General features: G+C 37.8%; 1 protein-coding gene across 3 annotated transcripts in view; it reads left to right on the top strand.

Annotated features, from left to right (window-relative positions):
* The window catches only part of LOC144971359 (Y+L amino acid transporter 2-like), a 62,062-nt gene that overhangs the window by 47,660 nt on the left and 717 nt on the right, over positions 1–13,685 (top strand). The gene's annotated exons all lie outside the window — the stretch shown is intronic.

Below are 13,685 nucleotides of genomic sequence, written 5' to 3'. Positions count from 1 at the left end.
TTGAAGCGGTAAGCCATAATTATGACAAAAAGTCCCTCTGAAATATTTTATTGATAGTATGCGCTTGGCTAAGAAGCTCATAACATTGCCATCCGGAAGTATATGGAACCAACAACACAAACTGTGTGTATCCATGAACTTTATAGTCGGGTTAATACAGTTCAGTGAGCATTACTTTATAAACGCGGATGGCAAAAAACAATAACAAAGACCCGAGTGACGTCATATTCGAACTATATATACACTGTGAGACGGACAATAACAGTAATTGTTTGTACCCATATAATTATCGCAATGTACCATCCACCAGATCTAACAGACCTACCCAATCACCGCTAAATAGACGAGGCGACGTGCACTTATTTGCAGGTCTGATAACTCAATTCCTTATGGGCTCATTGCTGTCATGGAAAGCTCAAATAGGACGCAAAATTTGTCCAATATAACAATATTAAACTAGGCCCTTAAGTGGGCTCGGATGTCAGACCTGTATATGTGTACACGTCGGGAAACAATGAATATTATATCGACTTCATATTGGATCAATTTGGTCCATTTGCGAGTGCTCTCCCTACTGAGCTATCGAGACCAGTTTTTGAGAACGATAAACTTTTTAATAATATCAAACCCGTAAAATGTGGAATTATTTAAATTTAGACACTTCAGTTATGTAGTACATATACAGCTTTTTAATTTGAAACGGATAGGGAAACTGTTCTTCAAATCACGCCGTCACTCTGTGCACCATTGACTGATACCCTTATCAATGTGGCCACCTTGGTGCAAACCTCGTACAAGTACAAGCAGCAACGTTCAGAAACCTGGCTTCTCGATGTTTTGGAACAAAACACAAGGGGTAATTTTCATACATTTAATTTTGTCTTGATATGACTTAATTAACCGATCCATGACTTGTTTTGAGCCTAGGGGGTTGCGTTGCGATAGATTATAAAGTGGTCTAGTGGTATGGCACTTGTTTTCGGATCGGAAGTTCCTGGGTTCGAGGAAGATTACACTGACTGCCTGTTGAGAAAAGGGTCAAATTCAAAGCATGTGTCCTTGTCTATCGTTGTCTGGAAAACATTACCCCTCCCTACCTCACATAACTCCTAAAGAAATATTCGACAACCCGACCTTTGTGTTCCTCCGATGACACTACATGTTTGGCTATCCCACGCATTCGCAGAAAGGCGTTTTCTCATTTTGGTCCGTCTGTCGAGCATCCGAGAATCCAAATCATTTTCTCTTTTCAGGAAAACCTTGAAAACATTTATTTTTTGATGTCATGAATTTTCTATATTGTCTTGTGTTGATGTAATCTAAAGCGCCCAGAGCCTCATTGTTGAGGATAGCGTGCGCTCTATAAGAGTCTTTTATTGTTATAATCACTTTAACTGGGTACAGCTGGGCGACCATCCCCAACCCAGCGCGTCCACAGGTGGCGGATCGTGGAACGGCCTACAGATCCTGATCTATAGGTTAGCTGTAAAGCCGCGGACCAACTGGCGATAGTCGTGGAGAGTGAGGTTGGGTAGTCTGGCAGCACAGCTACACATACAAAATGCCTCATATACTCTATGAAGGGACTATCAAGGTGAATGGGAGGCGCCTTAAAACCTGCCAAATGCTCCCACTGCCTTGTGGGTTATGACCGGGAGGTCAGAAGGATATGGAGTAAACCAGATAAAAATCCGTCAGAAGGCAACGGGAAACCACTGACGTATCATCCCAAGATCGTCATGATGTCCGTCCAAGCGAATCTAGTCAACGACGTCAATGGATGTTTTTCGAGCAACTCGATTACAGCCTCGTCCGGTAGAAATAGTCATGCAGGTGAACAGGTGACTCTCGACCGTCATCCAGCTACTGTGCACCACCAAACATTACGAACAGCAACATGGAATGTAAGAAGTCTGTATCAGAAAGGGAAATTAGCAAACGAAGTTATGGAAATGAAGAGATTGAATATCAATGTTTTAGGATTATCAGAAGTTAGATGGAAAGGAGCAGGAGAACTTAATTATGATGACTGTAAAATTATATACTCAGGAGGAGGAGAACACCAAAGGGGAGTTGGAATTATACTAGATAATAAAACGGCGCGAGCAGTCAAAGGATTCTGGCCCATATCAGACAGAGTTATGGCAATCAAACTACAAGCAAAACCTTTTGATTTTGATATTTTACAAATATACGCCCCAACCACCAGTCACGATGATGAAGAAGTGGAAAATTTCTATGAACAAATAGATAAAGCAATGCATCAGCGTAAATCTTCAGACATAAAACTCATCATGGGCGATTTTAATGTCAAGGTGGGCCGAGAAAGAATAGAAGATATTGGGGGCCCACATGGTCTGGGAGACAAAAATGACAGAGGTGATCGTCTTCTTCAATGGTGCCGTCAACATGATCTGACAATCACAAATACTTGGTCAACAAACCACAATAGAAGGAAGTGGACATGGAAAAGTCCAGGAGATGGAGTGAGAAACCAAATAGATTACATACTCATCAGCAAACGTTTCCGAAACTCAGTTTTGTATGCCAAATCTATGCCGGGGGCTGACTGTAACAGCGATCATATACCTGTGCTATGCCCCATACGAGTTAAATTAAAAATCTGCAAAAGAGCAAAGGCTAAACCTAAATACCAACTAGACATTCTCCGGGAAGAACAGAAGATACAAGAAAAATTTGAACTATCAGTAAGAAACAAGTTTGAAGTGCTTGGAGAACTAACAGATATAGAAGAGAAATATGAGCAGTTTAAAGACAGTGTTGCTGCATCATTAGAAGAAAATGTTCCAACCACACTTAAGTTGCAGAAGAAGAAATGGATTACTCCAGAGATATTAGAACTAATGAATGAGAGAAGAAAGGCCAAAAATCAGGAAGAAAAATACAAGACTCTGAACAGGCAGATAAAAAGAAAATGCAACGAAGCTAAAGAAGACTGGATAAGTGAACAATGTCACTATATAATGTCCTGCAAAGAAAAAATGGCAAATTCTTCCATCAGAAAATCAAAGAAGTGACAACAAAACTAAATCAGGTGCTAAAAGTGGATGCATCAAAGACAAGCGTGGAAACACTATCATGGACAAAGACTGCATTCTAAACAGATGGTCAGAATATAATTGAAGAACTTTTTTTTGATAATCGAGGAGAAATGCCTATGATAAAAGAACTGGAAGGGCCTTCTATAATGAAAGATGAAGTTAGGAACGTCATGAAAAGCATGAAAAATGGAAAAGCTGCAGGACCTGATGCCATAACAATTGAAGCCTTGACTGGCCTGGGTGAATGGGGATTGAATTCATCACAAACCTTCTAAATCAAGTGTATGACACAGGAAAAATACCAACTGATATGAAACGATCCATTTTTATAGCATTACCAAATAAGCCAGGGGCAGTTGATTGTGAACAACACAGAACTATTAGCCTAATGAGCCACCTCACAAAAATTCTTTTGAAGATAATTTTACTAAGAATAAGAAATAAAATACGACCTGAAATTGGGGAGATGCAATTTGGTTTTGTTGAGGACAAGGGTACCAGAAATGGAATATTCACATTATCAATGCTGATGGAAAGATGTCTTGAAGTAAATAAAGATCTGTATATGTGTTTCATCGACTATTCAAAAGCCTTTGATAAAGTACAACACGAAAAACTATTCAAAATTCTATCATCCTTGGACAGTGATGGTAAAGATTTAAGAATATTACGGAATTTGTACTGGGAACAAGAAGCAGCAATGCGTGTTGACAACGAGCTAAGCAGTTTTACACCTATTAGAAGAGGAGTTAGGCAGGGGTGTGTTTTGCCTCCAGATTTATTCAACCTCTATAGTGAAATGATATTAAGAGATATCGAACATAAGAAGGGGGTGTGTATTGGAGGAAAGAATGTAACAAATCTGAGGTATGCAGATGATACGGTTCTACTGGCAGAATCTGAACATGAACTACAAGAATTACTGGATGTTGTAGTCAGGAGTAGTGAAAATATGGGACTGGAACTGAATATATCTAAAACAGAATGTATGACGGTATCTAAAAATAATAACCCACCAGCCTGTGTAATAACAAGCAGAGGACAAACAATACAACAAGTTGAATGTTTCAAATATTTAGGCTTCAATGTAACATCCAATGGAAAATCAGAGTGTGAAATAAAGAAAAGAATAGGTATGGCGAAGAATGCATTCAACGAGCTGCATACAATTATGAAAAACAGGAATATTAGCATGAAAACAAAAATCAAAGTCCTGGATTGCTATGTACTGTCTGTGCTGCTATATGGTTGTGAGAGCTGGACCATAAACAAGACCATGGTTAAAAGACTGGAGGCAGCGGAAATGTGGTTTTACAGAAGAATGATGAGGGTGTCATGGGTGGAAAGGAAAAGAAATGAAGAACTTTTAGAAATGGCAAACAGAAAAAGATCACTGATAACAAAAATCATCAAACGCCAAATGGAATTTTTAGGACACATTATCCGCCACCCTGGTTTGGAAGTACTCGCCTTGACTCGAAAGATGAATGGAAAAAGAATAAGAGGAAGACAAAGAATAACTTATTTGAAAGGGATAAGAACTTGGACCGATGAAGCTGAGAAAGGTGGCGCTGCTTTAATAGAATTGGCAAGAGATAGATCAGCTTGGCGGAAGATGACCTCCGACGTCTGCTTCAGATATGGAACTACATGAGAATCACTTTAAAAATTACCAATTTATTTTTAAATACAATAATTTAATGCTTTAAACTACTTTATATCCTAGATCTAGCCAAAAAAAAAATTGTTTTAAAAAATACGCTTCAATAGTCATGTCGTCACTTCCCTCGTAATGACGCATGGTAACTTAGTAACTGGCTCTAAACTATCGGAACAATGGCGGACGCCCTTATGAAATATTTCTCCGACGAGCATAAAAGTGTATCCAGAGGAGAAAAACATTATAAATATGATCATGTTTTGACTTTTATACATTCTGATCACAAGACATGAATAAAAGTTCTAGCCAGCATGAAAAATACAAAGTACCGATTTTCTTTGTTTTAGAACACGATGGCCGCCGTTGCTGGGCGACGTGACATCAGACTCCATCATCAGAATCCAATTTAGGAACAATTTCGTAGTATTGGCAGGTCTGGAAGAGTGAATCTAGATAGAACGAAGATGACGTCACTCTGATCTTTGTTATTATTGTTTGCCATCCACGTTTATGAGTACTTCTCACTAAACTGTATTAAACCAGACTATAAAATTCATGTTTAAAACATAGCTTTGTGTGTTGGTCCGTTATACTTCCGGATGGCAATGTTGTGAGCTTCTTAGCAAAGCGTGTACTATCGATAAAATAAAATGATGGGGAGAATGACATTCAGAATTTGTAGATTGTCTTTTGTAAAATTGTAGTAATGGGCATGATCTTTATTACATTTCTATGTGCTCTAGGTCATTGGTCACATTGCAAAGTGTGCTCAAAATGACCCACATAGTGAGAAGTGTTCACAGTTTGAAAAATATCCAACGTCACAATTGTGACCCTCCGCCTCGAAACGGTATTAAGTCGGATTATTCAATTTAGGGTTTTTGGTACCCAATCATAGCTTATATTATACTTAAAATTTTGATACCAAATTTATAACATTCTGATTATTCATTGCCCAACTATGACCGTTTGAAGTAGGGAGAGTGTAAAAACCAAGTTTTGAGAAAATCGACTTTGAGTTGAGGCACCGTTTTCACACATAATCAAATCAATGGGCAAAGATAACTCCTCAGATACGGGCATTGAAAATTTGGCGAGAATAGTAAAATTTGCAGAGACGCCAATTTTCAATTTGACTCACAGGAATTTCAGACACCACTCGGAGGAATCTCCATGCCGAAAGAGGAATTTCCGCACACACAAAAAGGGAATTGGGGTGATATTTGGTATTGTGTTTACATATTGTCTAGATCTAAATAGATAACTGATTAGAAATATTTTCTGATATATGAACACATTGCCAAATACAACACCAAAGTTTCCTTATTTCAAGTGAAGAACAGCTCCAAAACATAATGATAGTAGTGAGGATGATGTTGTGTTGGTGGTTGTAGTAGTAGTAGTAGTAGTCGTAGTAGTATTAGTAGTATTATATTGTAACACGCCTGACCGGCGAGTCTTGTTTTTGTTGGCTCTTTCATTTACGTGTTTTGAGTGGTTTTTATCTGACATTTCGCCTGGATTTTAATACCATCTGATTTGTGATAGTCTTGTGGTTTTATTGATATACATTTTAACGATTTCTAACAGAGGATTTTTCTAAAATTTTAAAATTTAAGTATGGATTTTCCAAAGTCGAACATAGTTTTAAACTGCTATTTGTTTACAGCCATATTGGAAACTTTATTCACTGTGCTATATTTTACAACTTTTAACAACTACCGTGTACATCGATCTATTTATAATACTAATTTTGTGAACAGACTCAGAGGGGGTAGACGAAAACAACGCCCTATAACCACCGTCATTGGTCATCGGCCAACCCCACGCCCGCTCCCCCTACGACCTCGATCCTCGCTTCAATTTATCAACACTCGTCCCCCATCCAATCTAATCACTTCAATGAGTAATCCTCACCGTTCCTTGTCAAATGTCAACACTGTCCGTGACAGTCAGTATGAAATTAACGACCACCATGACAACAACTCGCAGCAACAGCACCGTCTTGAGCAACAACAACAACAACAACAACAACAACAACAACAACAACAACAACAACAACAACAACAACAACCTGCACGTAGTGATCATACCAGTTTAAAAATTGGATTACTAAATGTTAGATCGTGTCGTAATAAAACTCAAGACATAATCGACATTATTGAAGATCATAAAATTAATATTTTTGTCATCTTGGAAACATGGCTTAATCATTCATATGATGATCCAATTATGAAAGCAATTACACCCGAAGGCTTTTGTATTAAATCATTTCCACGCATTGGGAGGAAAGGAGGTGGTATTGCAATTATTTACAACTTGTCACTCTTTGACAAGATATCATTTCACCATGATAATTTTAGAAGTTTTGAATACGCTGGATTTGCCATTCATGAAAATAATTTTAAAAAGTCGTTTCACTGTGTCTACCGCCCACCACCAAGCCAACAAAACAAAATATCAACAATTGATTTTTTATCTGAGTTCGGAGAATTTATGTCTATGCAATCCATTAACAAAAAGCATAATATTTTTATGGGTGATTTTAACATTGATTATTTCGGAAACAAAAATGAATCGAAAGTATTTCGGGAGATTATTGACACAAACAACTATATTCAACTTGTAAGCGGTCCTACAAACAACCATGGCCACACAATAGATCATGTCATTACAGACATTGAACATTCTCTCTCTTCATCTGTCTCAAATATTGATAAATTAATCTCTGACCATCATTTAATTGTGTTTTGCGTTTTATTTCCAATGAAGCACGAAGTAAAAAAGATGATAACATCTCGTAATTTGAAGAATATAAACATGAACATTTTTAAACAAGACCTTGACCATAACGTTAAAAATAAACATGATGCGAATGGTCTCCACGAGTCAATTGTTGGTACGGTGGACAAGCATGCTCCATTAACAACTAGAGCAGTAAAAGTGAGACGTCAAGCACCCTGATATAATACCGAAATAAAATTGAATGGATTAGCCAGGAGGCGGGCAGAAAGAAAATGGCTCAAGTCCAGAGATGCTGTCGATAAGAAGCGATACATCGCGGCTAGAAATGATGCAAAAGCCGTCAATTTCAGGGCCAAAAAGAAATTCTATGAAGAAAGCCTCAAAAACGTGGGACGTTCGAGACAATTCTTTGCCTTGACCAAGGAACTGCTGGGACAACAGACGCAACCAGCTCTCCCATCTTTAATCGATCGTGCAGATCTACCAACTCGCTTTGGTCAATATTTTAAAGAAAAAACGGATACCATCAGGAAGGAACTCTCGTCTGAATCGATCCCTACAACATTTGACAAGTTTCATGGTGATTCGTTAACACATTTTTCAAAGATTACTGAAGCTGACTTACGTGATTGCATTATGTCGTCTCCAACTAAAAGTTGTGATTTAGACCCCTTAAATACTGCCATTTTAAAAAAATGCATTGATGTAATTTTAACACCATTTACATGTATTGTTAATAATTCGTTGCAGTCAGGTGCTGTACCAGACATTTACAAAGTTGCTCATGTCAAACCCCTTTTGAAAAAACCTGATCTCGATAAAGAGAACTTAAAAAACTATCGCCCTGTCTCTAATCTTCCTTTTCTCTCTAAGATCTTAGAAAAGCTTGTTTTGAAACAATTACTGTCTCATCTTAAAAAATAATTGTCTTGAAGAAAAATTTAAGTCTGCTTATAGGCAACATCATTCGACGGAAACCGCACTTGTTAGGGTTGTTAATGATCTCCTCTCTGTTATAGACAATGGTTCATGTTCTTTGCTGAATTTGCTTGACCTATCGTCTGCTTTTGATACTATTGATCACAATCTTCTTCTCAAACGTCTTGAAATTACTTATGGCGTGTCTGGTGCAGCGCTTGATTGGTTTAGGTCATATTTGTTTAATCGTAAACAGATTATTACGGTGGATGAATATAGATCGGAGGAAATCTTTCTTGATTGTGGGGTTCCCCAGGGTTCAGTACTTGGACCCGTTCTTTTTGTTTTGTACGTTGGCCCTCTGTCTAAAATCATCAGAAGTTTTGGTCTGTCTTACCATCAATACGCTGATGATACGCAATTGTACTGCGTTTCCAATATGAGAAATTTACAAGAAGTATCAGCCAATAGTAAAAATTGTATCCAAAGTGTTAAGAAATGGATGAATGAGAACAGACTGAAACTGAATGATGATAAGACGGAGGTGCTGTATGTGGGGAACAGGAAGTGGAAAAGTGAAACAGATTTGAAGTTGGGGGATGCCTCTATTCAAATTGTTGACAAAGTGAAAAACCTTGGCACATTCTTAGACTCTGGACTGTCGATGGAGCATCAGGTTAATAATTTGGTTAGATCTCTCTTTTTCCAACTAAAAAAGATTGCTTCCATTAGACGGTTCATATCTGAGGATGTGACCAAGCACCTGGTTGTGTCCCTCGTACTATCGAAATTGGATTATTGTAATGCTCTGTTGTTTGGCGTTTCGCAATACAATCTGAAACGTCTTCAGATTGTCCAAAACAGCGCTGCCAGACTAGTATTTATGAAGCGTAGGTGCGACTCTGCCGGACCTCTACTTCATGACCTGCATTGGCTGCCTGTTGAGAAAAGAATTAAATTCAAAGCTTGTGTTTTAGTGTATCGTTGTCTTGAAGGTACTGCCCCTTCCTACCTTTCAGAACTAATTGAAAGATATTCAAAACCCCGCCCCTTACGTTCGGCCAGTGATTCCACAAAACTAGTTGTCCCTCGAATTCGGAAAAATGCTGGAATGAGATCCTTTTCTCATTTCGGACCCTCTATTTGGAACGCCTTACCGCAGAGCATTCGTGAAAAAGAATCTTTGTCTATTTTTAAACGTTCGCTTAAAACATATTTGTTTCGATTTTAGTAGATGGTATGAGAAGCAAGATAGGTTTGGTTTGTGTTGTGTGTTGTGTTGTGTGTGTGTATGTGTGTGTGTGTGTGTGTGTGCTTGTGTGTGTGAATGAGTATGTTTCAGCCAAAGTAATTTGTAATTTAAGCGCTTAGAGTCTGGTGTCTCGGAGTTATAGCGCTATATAAGTTTTCAGCATTATTATTATTATTATTATTATTAGTAGTAGTAGTAGTAGTAGTAGTAGTAGTAGTAGTAGTAGTAGTAGTAGTAGTAGTAGTAGTAGTTGTAGTAGTAGTAGTAGTAGTAGTAGTAGTGATGATGATGATGTCATAATGGCTTTTGTAGTAGTAGTAGTGGTAGTGATGATGATGTGGTGGTGGTGGTGGTGGTGACTGTGGTTGCAGTAGTGGCAGTGGTTGTAGTAGTAGTGATGATGTGGTGTGGGTGGTTGTAGTAGTAGTGATGATGTAGGTGTAGTGGTTGTAATAGTAATTACGATGTGGTGGTGGTGGTTGTAGTAGTAGTAGTGATAGTGATGATGATGTGGTGGTGGTGGTTGTAGTAGTAGTGATAATGATGTGGTGGTGGTGGTTGAAGTAGTAGTGGCAGTGATGATGCGGTGGTGATTGTAGTAGTAGTGGTTGTGATGAAGATGCGGTGGTGGTGGTTGTAGTGTGTGTGTGTGTGTGTGTGTGTGTGTGTGTGTTTGAGAGAGAGAGAGAGAGAGAGAGAGAGAGAGAGAGAGAGTGCTAAAAGTGCATCAAGTGATAAGTAGAGCAACACGAACTTTAAAAACCAACGAGGCTAAAGTTTGAGGTCAAAGTATTTGTTATTAGCTATTATTGGCAAGTGCAGCCTTGGAAATGGTGGCTCTCTGAGAGAAAGTCAACTCTTGTTTTGAATATTTCACTGATAGTTGCTTTTTTAAACTTTAAATTTATATAACTTATCGTCAATACTTATGTTGAATTATTATGTTTTCATGTAGAAAAATGATTGTAGTTTATGAAACAACCAAAATCTGAAATTTGATCATTTTGACCATTTCCACTTTAAAACCGGTTTTCTTCGTTTTCCCGACTTAATACCGCTTCGAGGCGTAGGGTCACAATTGGTCATTTTGCTCAACATGACTCATGGGTATATTTACAACTTTCATAAACAAAACAGCGCGTTTACATTTATTGAGAAATGTCCAATCGTTGTACAGCAACAAATCATGTGATCGTTGACTAGGTTGGACAAAAACATGAATATAGATCGCTCATTGGTATTTCATTGTTTACGAATCCCGTGTATGAAAGGTCCCAGACAAAGCAAGAAAGAAAAATACAAGAAAAAAACACCATCCCCAAGAATCTGTCGACCTCGAACTGGAGATCGAACATCAGACCTTCTGATTAATTGTCAGATGTGCTACAATTACACCACAGAAGATCCGGATAATTGGGATAATAATTTTAATATTTTATATTCCTTAATTTCTTAATTTGATGTTTTCTGGAACGTTCCTGCTCACTTCATTTCTTGTTATTATTATTATCAACATAAGTGCCTGCTCCACCCACTTTTCTGAATTGTATATATTATCTTCTTACACTCAGTACCTGATCTCGAATTTGTCACTTTAAAGACTTGAATGAAAAGTATTCCGTTGTTTTGTGCTTCAAAGTACAGATAAAGACACTTGATAATAAAGTGTGTCAAATGCTTTTTATACCTAGATAGATAAACCAACGTGTCCTTTTTTCCTACCGTTCATTTTCCAGGTAATGGAATATACGTACGCACCTAGATAAATAATATAAACCGGATGTGATGTTGTGCAAGATGTACACTTGTCTGGTTAAAACAAAAAACAAATGAGTTCTTTAAAACAATATGTACAAATAAGCACACGATTACAAGATCCGTTACCGCACTATATCGGACAAAAAAGCTATTTTATAATTTAGTTGGTAAACGTTTTACCTTGTATAAGAAACTAAATTGACGTCACTCGGCTCTTTGTTATTGTTATTTCAGTCAGCCATTTTAATGATTAACTCTATCAATCAGACTATAAACCTTTCAGGCTACACACAGTTTTTGTGTGTGATGATGATGATGATGATGATGATGATGATGATGATAATAATAATAATGATAATAATACATGCCTATTTCCATATATCTCTCTTTGAGACTGTGTCAAAATGTTCTTTTTATGGCATTCGTCTCACAAATACACCAATGCTTGTATTCTTCTTCTTCTTCTTCTTCTTCTTCTTCTTCTTCTTCTTCTTCTTCTTCTTCTTCTTCTTCTTCTTCTTCTTCTTCTTCTTCTTCTTCTTCTTCTTCTTCTTCTTCTTCTTCTTCTTCTTCTCTTCTCAAGTACCAAGTCTGTGCCAGACATCGGTGATCATGGTACGCCATTCATCTCTCTGATCAGATAACCTCAGAAAACAAATAATTACTCTTCTCTTTCTTTGTCACCCAGCTGTTCAAACTATTCAAATATGTTTTTCTTGGTATATCTTTACTCTTTTTACCTTCTATCTCTCCTGTGAGAGCAAGATGTTCAATACATTTATGTCGATTTACGTGCCGTAAAATTTGCATTTGTCTTTTTCTTATTGTACGAATTAGTAACCTTTTAGTTTCAGCTTGCTCTAATACTTCTTCATTAGTTTTCTTCTCTGTCCATGAGATTCTTAACATCCTTCTAAGGAACCACACGTTGCTGCCTCCAGTTTCTTTCTAATGTCTTCTGTAATTATCCAACTTTCACAGCCATATATTAATATAATACTTGTATATTTGGAGAAATAATCTCAGGAAAATTTTAGCTTTTATCAGGTTTTATCAGGTTAAATCATGAAAAAGACCCCCACCCCCCCAACAAAAAAAAAGAACTGAACACAAACTGACGATCTAGCATGTGTTGAAAAAGTATGGACAAAGCTGACACCCTGTCCACAGTTTCTTGAACCATTGAGAGACCATCAATTTCTGCTATTCCATTGGAGCTAGATATGTTGACACTGTTAGGTTTGTTTTGTATTATTTAACATGACGGTAACTGATGAAATCGAATTTTTAAAATCAATTATAAAAATGAACTTACTATTGGAATTGTGTTATGGCAAACGTGACAATCTCATTTGTATAGATAGAATGCGGTTGGCTAAGAAGCTCACAACATTGCCATTCAAATTTATAGTTAACGTTTCAATTTATCTCATGGAGGAAAAATCTCAAAAAGTAGAACAGTCGACTTAACGAGCTTGGGAAAACTAGTCTTCATTTGTTGCAGGTCTTCTCAGGGTGTGGCCCAGCCATTTCCATCTCATCCTCTCAATTTCTACCTCCATTTCTCCTTGGCCTGCCATTTCCCATAGATCGATATGTCTGGTAGTAATGCCATTTTTGTAGTATTTTTCTCATACATTTATTGATGAGGGTGTGTATTTTATGACTTGTGTTCTTATCCACAAGCGCCATATTTCTGAACAATACAGCGATACGGTTTTCACATTGACTGTGAACTGACTTTAATAGTTTTGTGTGCCTCGGTGGTTCAGCGGTAGGGTGTCTCGTCTTGTCACATAACTCGTGCAATGTTAAACATGATCAGCAGTCAGATGGATGATTTTTTAAAAAAAACTTGAGCATTCATATAGAGCAATTTCCACTAAACGTGCTACAAGCGCTTTAGAAAGGATCCCTGACCAACAGCAACACGTAACATATAGAACGAGACATAACGCCTTTAGGGCGTTACAATTTTACATTTATAAATATTACAATTATTTTTCCAAGAGGCACACACACTGTTAACGGTCAGGTACTCATTTTACATCTGAGGACGATGTGAGAATGTGAGTTAAGAGCCTTTTCCAAGGACAACTATTCGCCGAGCGATGCTCGAACCCAGGACCTTCCAATCCGAAAGCGAGTGTCACACCACAAGACCGCATAGCCGCGCACAAGACCACATAGCCGCCCACAAGACCACATAACCACACACAAGACCACATAACCACACACAAGACCACATAACCACACACAAGACCACACAGCCGCACACAAGACCACATAT

This window comes from Berghia stephanieae, chromosome 4, assembly GCF_034508935.2.
Source record: "Berghia stephanieae isolate SIO BIC M18660-M18661 chromosome 4, UCSD_Bste_1.3, whole genome shotgun sequence".
Lineage (NCBI taxonomy): Eukaryota > Metazoa > Mollusca > Gastropoda > Nudibranchia > Aeolidiidae > Berghia > Berghia stephanieae.
The sequence above is the reverse complement of the archived record's forward strand: the minus strand, read 5'-3'. Positions and strand labels throughout refer to the sequence as shown.